The sequence below is a fragment of the Taudactylus pleione genome, unplaced genomic scaffold, assembly GCF_031769625.1.
Source record: "Taudactylus pleione unplaced genomic scaffold, aTauple2 ptg000619l, whole genome shotgun sequence".
In the NCBI taxonomy this organism is placed as follows: Eukaryota; Metazoa; Chordata; class Amphibia; order Anura; family Myobatrachidae; genus Taudactylus; species Taudactylus pleione.
Window position 1 is genome coordinate 4,771,560 of NW_028285021.1, and position 14,139 is coordinate 4,785,698.

Consider the following 14,139-nt stretch of genomic DNA (forward strand, 5'->3'; position numbering starts at 1 on the left):
TCCTCTTCTGACCACCACAGAGTATTCCTTATTTTTAGAAGCTCCGTCCGATCATATAAAAGAGAAGAAGAAAAGCTCCATATAGTGTAGTATTATAAAATTAAAAATGATTTTATTCATACATAATTCATATAAACATAAAAACTTGTCACCGAACAATATATATGGGTGGCCCCGTACCGTATAGTTAGGGTGCAGTTTCCTGGACACCCAAAATGACATGTGCAGAAAAAACCTCAGAGTCTCCCGGGATGGACAATAAGGATCTGCTGACGTTTCCAGGAAGCTGTCAGTCAAACCTCGATATAAGGGCCCTTCACATAAATCACCAACGCGTTTCGACTCTTAGAATGATGAGTCTTCCTCAGGGTGCATGTGAGCGGTGACCCTCACAGAACTTATATCCCCCCTGAATGTTTCTCATTGGTGCAGGGATTGCCACACAATAATTACAAAGTCCTACTAAAAAACACAATAACCACTTACGGATTGATACACATTCTTCTTTTACACACACAGTATTCTCTATAATAATATAATGCTTTTCCATTTTCCAAAGAAAAATATTAAAGTTAAAAAACGGACTCTATAACACTTCCGGTTCCGGTGTCATCGATTTACATCCGGTCCCATACTTTTAAATGTTCTCCGGGGCTTCACACCCAAACCATTCTGTTCCTATCCGTATATAATTAGACCCCTAGAGTGATGCACGCTTCCGGTCATGTGCCTAGACCGCTGCTGACTTTCTCACTCCATACTCGCATAGCGGGGTCTCCGGAACTTCCAGTTCCTGCGTTCCACACTCGTGGAACGCAAGCTTCGTAATAGATGTGTCTCCTTCCTTTACAAAGCACCTCTAACCCCACTTCCGGTTTCTGCGTTCCTCTTATGTGGAACGCATATTTAATAGCCGGACTTCGGAGCTTATATTAAAAACTAGATTAAAACATATGTTAAAACATATATAAAAAGGATACATAGGCTCAAATATAAATCAATTCGTTAAAATGTGAGATATTAAGAATATAAAGAACACGAGGACATATGGGGTATAAACATGGAGAAAATATACATATATAAAAATATATAAAAAATATATATATAAAAAATATATAGAAAAAAATATATATATATAAAAAAAAGCCAATCTTTCTATGTGATATTATAAAAACCATTTAAGTTCAAAATCATTATTAAGCCCATTGGGAACCAATGTCCCCATTTCATAGATCCATTTCATTTCTAAACAGGCTAAATTCTCATCTCCATTTGTTTTCCGCCAATGTTTAGTCACTTGTTTAATGCCTATCACTGTTTTTATACTTTTTGTGGCACAGTCATGGCACTCTTTGAAGTGATTAGATAATGAGTGATTAATGAATCCCTTTTTTATATTTCGAAGATGTTCGGCCCAACGTTCTCTCAAAGACCTTGATGTTCGGCCTATATATTGCAGGCCACAATCGCACTCTATTAAATAAATACAATTTCTACTGTTACATGTTATAAAATCCTTAATCTCATACAGTACTTTCGATTTATTAGAAACAAATGTGTCGGTTTTACTTTGCTGGTTTCTATGACCTCTACACATCATGCATACACCGCATCTATGAAATCCAGTGGTCTTAACCCTACCCTGCTTCTTAGGCGGTATTGCACTTTTGACTATTTTATTCTTAATATTAGGAGCTTTTTTGTATATGAATTTGGGATATTTTGACATGATTGAATTTAAAACCGGATCTTGTTCTAACAAATGCCAATGCTTTTTAATAATCTTTTCTACTTCTTTGTATTTCTCTCTTTTTATATCCCTTTGCAATGAATTTTTGTTTTAAAACAAAAATTCATTGCAAAGGGATATAAAAAGAGAGATATCGATGGAGCTATAAAGGAAATGATAGAGATTAATAGAGAGGATCTTTTAGAATCAAAAACAAAAGAAAAGGAAAAACCTATTATTCTACCATTTATTACTACATTCAATAGCCAATACAAAGAAGTAGAAAAGATTATTAAAAAGCATTGGCATTTGTTAGAACGAGATCCGGTTTTAAATTCAATCATGTCAAAATATCCCAAATTCATATACAAAAAAGCTCCTAATATTAAGAATAAAATAGTCAAAAGTGCAATACCGCCTAAGAAGCAGGGTAGGGTTAAGACCACTGGATTTCATAGATGCGGTGTATGCACGATGTGTAGAGGTCATAGAAACCAGCAAAGTAAAACCAACACATTTGTTTCTAATAAATCGAAAGTACTCTATGAGATTAAGGATTTTATAACATGTAACAGTAGAAATTGTATTTATTTAATAGAGTGCGATTGTGGCCTGCAATATATAGGCCGAACATCAAGGTCTTTGAGAGAACGTTGGGCCAAACATCTTCGAAATATAAAAAAGGGATTCATTAATCACTCATTATCTAATCACTTCAAAGAGTGCCATGACTGTGCCACAAAAAGTATAAAAACGGTGATAGGCATTAAACAAGTGACTAAACATTGGCGGAAAACAAATGGAGATGAGAATTTAGCCTGTTTAGAAATGAAATGGATCTATGAAATGGGGACATTGGTTCCCAATGGGCTTAATAATGATTTTGAACTTAAATGGTTTTTATAATATCACATAGAAAGATTGGCTTTTTTTTATATATATATATTTTTTCTATATATTTTTTTATATATATATTTTTTATATATTTTTATATATGTATATTTTCTCCATGTTTATACCCCATATGTCCTCGTGTTCTTTATATTCTTAATATCTCACATTTTAACGAATTGATTTATATTTTAGCCTATGTATCCCTTTTATATATGTTTTAACATATGTTTTAATCTAGTTTTTAATATAAGCTCCGAAGTCCGGCTATTAAATATGCGTTCCACATAAGAGGAACGCAGAAACCGGAAGTGGGGTTAGAGGTGCTTTGTAAAGGAAGGAGACACATCTATTACGAAGCTTGCGTTCCACGAGTGTGGAACGCAGGAACTGGAAGTTCCGGAGACCCCGCTATGCGAGTATGGAGTGAGAAAGTCAGCAGCGGTCTAGGCACATGACCGGAAGCGTGCATCACTCTAGGGGTCTAATTATATACGGATAGGAACAGAATGGTTTGGGTGTGAAGCCCTGGAGAACATTTAAAAGTATGGGACCGGATGTAAATCTATGACACCGGAACCGGAAGTGTTATAGAGTCCGTTTTTTAACTTTAATATTTTTCTTTGGAAAATGGAAAAGCATTATATTATTATAGAGAATACTGTGTGTGTAAAAGAAGAATGTGTATCAATCCGTAAGTGGTTATTGTGTTTTTTAGTAGGACTTTGTAATTATTGTGTGGCAATCCCTGCACCAATGAGAAACATTCAGGGGGGATATAAGTTCTGTGAGGGTCACCGCTCACATGCACCCTGAGGAAGACTCATCATTCTAAGAGTCGAAACGCGTTGGTGATTTATGTGAAGGGCCCTTATATCGAGGTTTGACTGACAGCTTCCTGGAAACGTCAGCAGATCCTTATTGTCCATCCCGGGAGACTCTGAGGTTTTTTCTGCACATGTCATTTTGGGTGTCCAGGAAACTGCACCCTAACTATACGGTACGGGGCCACACATATATATTGTTCGGTGACAAGTTTTTATGTTTATATGAATTATGTATGAATAAAATCATTTTTAATTTTATAATACTACACTATATGGAGCTTTTCTTCTTCTCTTTTATATGATCGGACGGAGCTTCTAAAAATAAGGAATACTCTGTGGTGGTCAGAAGAGGAGGAGTCCATTTGACTGTAGATACTTTTTGTCTGGAAAATTTTAATGGACGGACGTGGAGATAAAAAATTAATGTATTAATATACATATACCAAATATCCTGCTGGAGGGCGCAGAAGTGTACTTTATTTATTTTTTCTGTATATGGTTTGTGAAGTGTGAGAGACCACTTCAGTACTGTACTGCTGCCTTCCTGTTGAAGCGCAAGTGATCATATATTTTAGTGTTTAGCTATTTGGATTGTTCTGCTTAGGTCCTACTGTCCAATGTGCAGTTTAGCAATCTCCAAGTTTAATCACTAAATGACAGATGAATGCAGAGGAATAGAGCAATTTCCACGCCATAGAAAATATTGTAATACTGGCAACGTGTGACAATCATGATGGGTAAATTGGGCAACAAAATGACCAAGTGTATGAGCTGTGCCCCCCCCCCCCCCTCCCAAATGCAGTCAGAGTCGGTTTATTTATGAATATCGGATTGGACACGGACTGTGTGACTATTTCTCTGTGGTGACAGGACCTCAAGTCACCCAGCTACAGGTCTGCCATTACTGTATATGGCTAGTTTGTTTGCCATTATAAAAACAATTGTACAGAATAATGTACATCAGTGATGTCAAACTCGGGCCCTTCGGCTGCAGTGGAATTACACATCCCAGCATGCACTGCCACAGTTTTGCTATTAGGGCATGCTAAAACTGTGGCAGGGCATGCTGGGATATGTAGTCCCACAGCAGCTGGAGGGCCCGAGTTTCACTCCACTGATGTACATTATTAGTTTAAAGCCATTGCAAGTCACAGAAAACCATGTGGAACATCCTGATTATTGGCATTAGCCCTGAACTAATCTGACAGGTACGAGAAACAAGTATGTTTTGGTCTGGAGGAAACAAGGGTGGCCATTTTTTTGAGCTGTATGTTTACTTCTACCTTTTAACATGACCTATTCACCCTCACACACAGTCTTTCAAGAATTAACACACAACTGAACAATTAAGCTCCTTTGGCTGTGCTAATCTACTACATAACACTATTAAATAGGTCAGGATCTAGGACTGTATACGTCACGTGATCTCTGCCTTGTAAGATTTACCCCTTTTATTTATGTCATAGTCACAGCAGGTAAGCTCACATGGGACTGGGGCAAATGGCATTAATCGTGTATACTGTTATTGTGGTTCTAAGGCAGGGGTGGGCAATAAGCGGCTCCCCAGGTGTTGTAGAACTGCACATCCCAGCATGCCGTGCCGCTAAATGGCCATGCTAAAGCTGTTGCAGGGCATTCTGGGATGTGTAGTTCAACAGCAGCTGGAGACCTGCTTATTGCCCACCCCATGTCCTAAGGATACATAAGTCACTGCCACTGGTTTAGTTTCATAGAATCAGACATTGCAAAACGAACTTGAAGATATCACTGTCTGAGCACAAAGGTATAATCATTATCATTTTTGTAGTAACTACTTGTGTATAGAGAGCACATGGTACATACTGTTATGTATATAGGTACTTCCAAGCTCTTCCAATAATTATGGTACATTCATTGTCAAAATCAACTATTTTACACTGGATTATTATGCGATGACTGAACCAGAACTACGAGCCTATAAAGGGTGCATGTAGCTTCCTCACAGTTGAGACAGCCATTTTGTGGCTCGAGACAATATTCAGCCTTTCATTTGACTAAGAACTAGGGACATCACTGAGGCATGGGTGACGTCAATAGTTCCTAGTACAATGATAGGCTATAGTGTTCTGAATATTATCTGAGTCCACAAAATGGCTGCTACCAATGTGTATAGGCAATATGTGCACTTTAAAGGCATATTATTATTTACATTTTAAACTATTATCTGCATTTCCTGTAAAATTAAAGTGAATGTATTTTTCTTTACCAACCTGGCAAAAAGGTGTACAAGCTTAGGCTGGTTGTCATACCATGCACTGTGCTAATTTATAAGTGAGGCCCAAGAATTTATATAACGTTGTGAAGACTTTAGTCTGAAGGGATCTGGTTATGCCAGCTTTAAACTAATTGAAGGACATTTATAAAAATAGATGACTAAATAGTGTTGACGGGTAGCCAGTTCCTGCGATACATTTATAGAAAATGTCACTTTATCATATACCCTTCTCCTTCCAAAGATTTTCAGGGATGCCCTTTTCTCACTCAGGAGGAGGTTGCAGTAGTCAAGGTGGGAAATACCTGTAATGAGAAATGGATAAAGGTTTGTTTCTTCAATCTGTTCTAAATGCCACAACGAGACTGGGCTTCCTCTCTCACTGTTCCATGTCCTCTACGGACTACGACACTCTATAAATACCTACACTGCTCCCCATAGAATCCAATTCAACAGCTTCTGCACAAGATTAGCCTTTGTACAAAGCCTATTTCTATAAATGTCCCTTATTGTGTATGACAAAGTGTTCTGTAAGACAAGCAGGTACCTGTGTCTCTCCAGCTGTTGAGTAACTACAGTGGCTGACAGTGCTAGCTGGGAGATGTAGTGCAGAGACAGCTGTAAAGTCACAAGTGACACTAGCTGCAAATCATGTGATAATAATATACAGTTAGTGATGCACCTCTATGTAAGGAGCACTGACCTGAATAACCATTCTCTGCTATGTACTTGTAATGTCTGTTTGAGGCCAACCACATGTCAGATGTGCCTTGATCTGCATTTAATATAATCACCAGTCATGCTGTAGAAGTCCTTGTCCATTACATGGAGATCAAAGAATATGTTCATGTGTTCAAATGTCAGACAATAAAGAACAAATGTTCCTGTAATCTCGGCTTACTGTCTGTGACTTTCCCTTCCATTGCTCCGATTAGGTCAGTAAGGAAAATACTATCTGCTTCTGTGTGTTCTTTTACTGTATAAATAATTCTGAATAATTTTTCTTTAAATACAAAGAATGTTATATTATACGTAGGGATTACATTTTCTTTATGTGTATCTGTTTAGCAAAATGTATTGGGCATAGGTATCCCTTGTTAGTTACAAGCAAAGCACTGAGTATTTTGCTATTGGATACTATTTGATAGTACATTATAGTCTTACATGAGTACAACTAATAGTGCAGCACAAACAGTAGTACATTTATACACGTGCATAAGGACTAACTATAAATGGTATGGCATTCTATTCTTTTCTCATTGTACCTAATAGTTTAAGAACTCTATACCTGCAATGCACTAACATTTGTCTCTCAGGACAATGTGTTGGTTTGGGATGCAATCACTGTGAAATTTTAAAAATACATAGATGGGAGGGTCTCCATGTTTTTCATGCTGGTTGCCGTTTGTACGTGGCAATCATTCTATAGCTCCTTCCGTCAGCCCACTCTTCCATTACACCTTGATAAAGATCCACGCAGGATCGAAACGCCGTTGGTGCAGAGATTTGTGGGCAACTTTTGGACTGTCAGAGAGACCTGTACTTTTATTTTGAAGTATACAGTAGATCCAATACGGGTTTTAGTCCGGACCTTTTACCTGTAAGAGGAGATACTATTGCTTCTTATTTCCATCAATCATTTGACTATGGACTCTGATGTCAGTTTTAATATCTAGTTTTGATTATGCTCATTTTTAGTTTTATTATCCTTATTTTGTTAATTTATTAAACCATTTTTGAAGTCATACCCAAGCCATTGTGTGACACTTCGTCAATAAGTTTTTTTCTGTATACGGATTTCCTATATACTTAATCCCTCATTGGATTTGACCTTTCCTGAGAAACAAATACCAAGAAGTGGAAAGATACCTTTATATGTTGATCCCAACTTTTCATCTTGTGAGTTGGGGTACGCCTATTTATTAGTCCTTCGTGTAACACATGGTGAAGTATACTGAAAGATACCTTTATATGTATTTCCCACGCACGTATTAAGTGAGTATATGGTACGCCCATCTTTATATTCTGTGGTGGTGAGGTCCTATTCCAACTTGATTGTTTGATATCTACTTTGGAGTAAAATAAAAAACGGATACCACCTTCTTCTTCTTTAGAACACAAAGGGGAAAAATCTTGTTATTTTGATGTGTTTCTATTTTGACATTACTTCACATAAGTTTTTTTGTTTTTGTTTAAATTTCATATCCCATTCTACGGAGTGGATCATTTTAGAAAAGGAGAAATCTCAATTTCGGCGACCCCTTTGGTTTAAGTATATATTTATTTTTATTTCTGTCTTATCTGTATCGCCTTAGATCTTTTTTCAATTCTACATTTATTTACCTGTTTGGGCAGGTATCGGGATTGAGATTGGCCTGACACAGTACCGTGCACCAGAATTCTACTTATTTTTTATTTTGTGACCTAACTGTGTTGAGTTTGTATGTTCTCCTCGTCCTTACGTAGCTTTCCTCTAGGTACTTTGGTTTCCTCCCACAATCCAAAAATATTCTGGTAGGTTAATTGGCTCCCAACAAAAAATGAACCGTAGTATGTGGTAGGGAACATAGAGTGTAAGGTCCACTGGGGAAGGGACTGATGTGAATGGATAAATACTCTCTGTAAATGAATATATGTTCTCTATGTAAATGACTGGCTATAAATAAATATGACATAATTAGATTCTGTAATGATATATAAAGTGAGGACTAGATTTTTATATGTATCTAAGATCTATTTAAGGAAAATTTTAATGAAATCTTTACACTCGGGAACAGAGTTACAGTATCTTAGACAAGAGATGTAAAGTTCTGTGTGATGTGTTAATCATCAACCAAAACAAGATTGATGCAGTTTTAGTTATATTTCTTCATTATATAAAAAAATAGTCAATGGATAAATGCTTACCCTGCAAACTAGTGACCTATTGTATAGAGAAAAGTTATTAAAACTGGGGTATATATATATATATATATATATATATATATATAATAAATATAAATGATAAGGAGAGCGCAGTCGTTAGAATAGTATTAAAAAGTATTTTACTAATAACAAAGCTCACGTACATCAAGGTTTGAATACATGTGTATCACCCGGTTCCCAGTCCTCAAACAGCCATCTGTAGGACCTCCTGGGTAACGCTGCCTCTGGAACAAGCAGGGGACGTCACCACGTCTCATATTAGATAGCCACGCCCAACGCGTTTCGTCATAGACTTCGTCAGGGGGTGTGGCTAACCCTTCTATCAGCTCCCTTTTATACCAGCCGCATCTCAGGTGTTACATTTGCAATTAGTATCAAATCACATGAAAATCACTTTATATATACATCACATAGCCCTAAAAAACATTTAAATCCAATACATCACATTGGCAATAGTTTATAAAACACATCAAACATTACTAAAAACACTCAAAACACCCATTAAATCTAAATGATTCATTATTATATTAAATGGTATACATCTATCACTAATCTTTAATTGGAAATATTCGACGCACAACGGAGTAACAAGTATCTGAGATCTAAACAGATACCCTTTGGTTATATGTTAAACATACAGCGTAAAAAATAATAATAACGCTGATATTACACATTGAAAAACGACATTTAAACAAACAGACAATTATATATCAATTAATAATAAAATAGCGTACATATTACATGCACAATAAATAAGATAATGCATATACAAATATAAATACACATGTATGTATTATTTAATTTAAAAAAACCACTTAATCAGCTCAAAATATTTCAAGAGAAAGCCGAATATAGACATTAATAATATCTTTCCAAATATCACCCTATATCATTAAGTTAACAATTGGAGTATATAAACTCATACAATGAAATCAGCCCGTACATTTCAAATGTTTATCATATTAACTATACCAAATAATCCAGCCACCAGATCTAACCATACTCATATCAATGCATGCGTTAATCTGATTCTCTACAACCACAAAATTCATATGAACATTGAACAGTATCTATAAGGATAATAACGAATGAGAATGAGGACACCAAATTCGAGCACCCTAGTCGTGCAGTGAAACCAAATAATAGAACGTCCGGGATAGATATCCAACAACAGACGTCGCTCAAAGGTACCACAGCAACAGACTAGTCATGCAAGAAAGGAGTGATCTCATAATTCTCATTCAATCCATTCGGCACTAAACTATTCAAAGCATAAATCCAATAGGTCTCACGTTTTGATAATTGTTTCAACATGTCACCCCTTCTTTCATCTACCTTTATTTTATGCCTTACAAATTGGGAATATGGTATATTCTCAACCCATTTACTATAATGACAGCTATTATAATGCACATAGCTATTGCTATCAACTTGTTTAAAGTGTGTATAGGTAGTTATAAGGTCTCCATCTTTACAATTTGTAGCATCCAAAACCAAATCCAAAAATTCAATCTTTAATTCCTCACATCTAGCTGTGAAACGCAAATTGTAATCATTAATGTTCAAATAATCAATGAATTCAGAAAAGGCTTTTTCTTCTCCCTCCCAAACTATCAGCACATCGTCTATATATCTCCTATATGTTTTAATATATTTCTTGAATGGATTATTATTTTCTATAACATTAGTTTCCCATACACCCAAATATAAGTTGGCTAGACTCAGTACATACGGTGTGCCCATAGCAACTCCACAGCATTGAATGAAAAATTGATCCTCAAACTTGAAATAATTGTTTTGTAATATCAATCTAATACATTCAAGGATAAATTCTTTTAGATGACAATTTATCTCCTTATGATTTCCCAAATAACTTTCCACAGCTTTCAGACCCCCCCTCATGTGGAATACTGGTATATAGTGCCTCCACATCGATGGTGACCCATCTGTAACCTGCACTTCCAAAGATACACAAGAGGCTAAAAAAGCCTCCTGGCCGCCCCATTGTATCGGGGATAGGCTCGGTGACATCTAATATGTCAGAGTTTGTCGATATTTATATAAAAAAAATGTTAGAAATTTAAGATAATTTCTAAAGGATTCCACACAGATCCTAAGAGAGCTTGGGGACCTCATGTGGAGTACTGGTTACAGATGGGTCAAGGCACTATATACCAGTATTCCACATGAGGGGGGTCTGAAAGCTGTGGAAAGTTATTTGGGAAATGATAAGGAGATAAATTGTCATCTAAAATAATTTATCCTTGAATGTATTAGATTGATATTACAAAACAATTATTTCAAGTTTGAGGATCAATTTTTCATTCAATGCTGTGGAGTTGCTATGGGCACACCGTATGTACCAAGTCTAGCCAACTTATATTTGGGTGTATGGGAAACTAATGTTATAGAAAATAATAATCCATTCAAGAAATATATTAAAATATATAGGAGATATATAGACGATGTGCTGATAGTTTGGGAGGGAGAAGAAAAAGCCTTTTCTGAATTCATTGATTATTTGAACATTAATGATTACAATTTGCGTTTCACAGCTAGATGTGAGGAATTAAAGATTGAATTTTTGGATTTGGTTTTGGATGCTACAAATTATAAAGATGGAGACCTTATAACTACCTAAACACATTTTAAACAAGTTGATAGCAATAGCTATGTGCATTATAATAGCTGTCATTATAGTAAATGGGTTGAGAATATACCATATTCCCAATTTGTAAGGCTGAAAAGAAATTGTTCGAATGATGCCTTGTTTGATGAACAGGCTCGTATATATAAACATAGATTTAAAGAAAAAAGTATCCTCCAGATATCATAAGAAAATGTCAAAAGAGAGCAAAAGAGAGAAAAAGGACTGAACTATTAGAATATAAATCCCGTGATGTGGAAAATATGAATATGGTTCCCTTCGTCACCTCGTATAACACTAAAGCTAAGGAAATAAAACAAATTCTGATTAGGCATTGGAGTGTTTTGGAGTTAGACCCGCTTTTAAAGGGTATAATACCTGAACATCCAAAGCTTGTTTTCAAAAAAGCATGCAATGTGAAAACTAGATTAGTAAACTGCCTGTGATTAAAGAGAAGTGCTGGTTAAATAAAACAAATGTTTTTTTTTCCTGCAATAAATGTAAAATGTGTAAATATGCATGTAAGGATAATAAAAAATGTCATGATTCCCAAAATGAGAAACAGTGGGAAATAAAGGGAAGACTTAGTTGTCTCTCCACTCATGTAATATACATGCTTATTTGTAAATGTAATAAAATTTACATAGGGAAAACAAAACGCCATTTAAAACTTAGGATACTGGAGCACACAAGGAATATCCTACATAAATTGAAAAATCACAGTGTCCCACGGCATTTTGCAGAGTGCTGTAATTCCGATCTTACAGGTTTTAGCTTTAAAGCAATTGAAGAAATAAAGGTAGATGAAAGAAGGGGTGACATGTTGAAACAATTATCAAAACGTGAGACCTATTGGATTTATACTTTGAATAGTTTAGTGCCGAATGGATTGAATGAGAATTATGAGATCACTCCTTTCTTGCATGACTAGTCTGTTGCTGTGGTACCTTTGAGCGACGTCTGTTGTTGGATATCTATCCCGGACGTTCTATTATTTGGTTTCTCTGCACGACTAGGGTGCTCGAATTTGGTGTCCTCATTCTCATTCGTTATTATCCTTATAGATACTGTTCAATGTTCATATGAATTTTGTGGTTGTAGAGAATCAGATTAACGCATGCATTAATATGAGTATGGTTAGATCTGGTGGCTGGATTATTTGGTATAGTTAATATGATAAACATTTGAAATGTACGGGCTGATTTCATTGTATGAGTTTATATACTCCAATTGTTAACTTAATGATATAGGGTGATATTTGGAAAGATATTATTAATGTCTATATTCGGCTTTCTCTTGAAATATTTTGAGCTGATTAAGTGGTTTTTTTAAATTAAATAATATATACATGTGTATTTATATTTGTATATACATTATCTTATTTATTGTGCATGTAATATGTACGCTATTCTATTATTAATTGATATATAATTGTCTGTTTGTTTAAATGTCATTTTTCAATGTGTAATATAAGCGTTATTATTATATTTTACGCTGTATGTTTAACATATAACCAAAGGGTATCTGTTTAGATCTCAGATACTTGTTACTCCGTTGTGTGTCGAATATTTCCAATTAAAGATTAGTAATAGATGTATACCATTTAATATAATAATGAATCATTTAGATTTTATGGGTGTTTTGAGTGTTTTTAGTAATGTTTGATGTGTTTTATAAACTATTGCCAATGTGATGTATTGGATTTAAATGTTTTTTAGGGCTATGTGATGTATATATAAAGTGATTTTCATGTGATTTGATACTAATTGCAAATGTAACACCTGAGATGCGGCTGGTATAAAATGGAACTGATAGAAGGGTTAGCCACACCCCCTGACGAAGTCTATGATGAAACGCGTTGGACGTGGCTATCTAATGTGAGACGTGGTGACGTCCCCTGCTTATTCCAGAGGCAGCGATACCCAGGAGGTCCTACGGACGGCTGTTTGAGGACTGGGAACCGGGTGATACACATGTATTCAAACCTTGATGTACGTGAGCTTTGTTATTAGTAAAATACTTTTTAATACTATTCTCACGACTGCGCTCTCCTTATCATTTATATCTTTAGAAACTGTGTTCCCTGTGGCAAGGGCACGGTGGAGATCTAGCTGCAAATCATCTGGGAATATTTATCTGGATTTATTGGGACTTTTTTGCGCTGAAGTATACCTTCAACATATTTGATATATATATATATATATATATATATATATATATAATATTTTGGACACCATGAAGTTAAATCAATAAAATATATATATATCCTATAGCCTCAGTTTTTGGCATGGTAACCATTGGCATGTGATAGAAGTTGGGAGGTCGCTGGTGGTTACCTCATGGACCTCAATGTGTTAAATGAATCAAGAGGAGCAGGAAGCTTTCAGAAGATCGGAACTTTGCCTCAGTGCTCCTGCCTATGTGTAACATAGCGGGTATGGGATGATTGGAAATAATAGCTTCCATTTTCAGATCCATCTTGTTTGTTCTAGCATTAAAAACGCTAACAGAAGAGCTGTGACCAGTGCTGTGTGGGTGTGACCAGTGCTGTGTGGGAGTGTACATCTCCATTATCAGCCCAAATATCTCTTTAAAAATAGAAAATATTGCACAATTTGTGAGAAAAAAAAGAAATACAATTTTAAAACTTGTTCTATGACTGAACGTTTGGCCAGCAGGGCTGCTGGTCATGGTCACGCTGCCATGAGGATGGGACTATTTTTAAGTGGAGATCTGGAGCTGTAGTCCCTTCCACCCCATTATTAATCTGCCCATGGGGTGCACTGTCTGAGCACATACCCCCTCCCTGAGTTGGCCACGCCCCCCAGTACCTGGGCCCGTGTGCAGCTCTCGGCCCCCCAGTCATAGC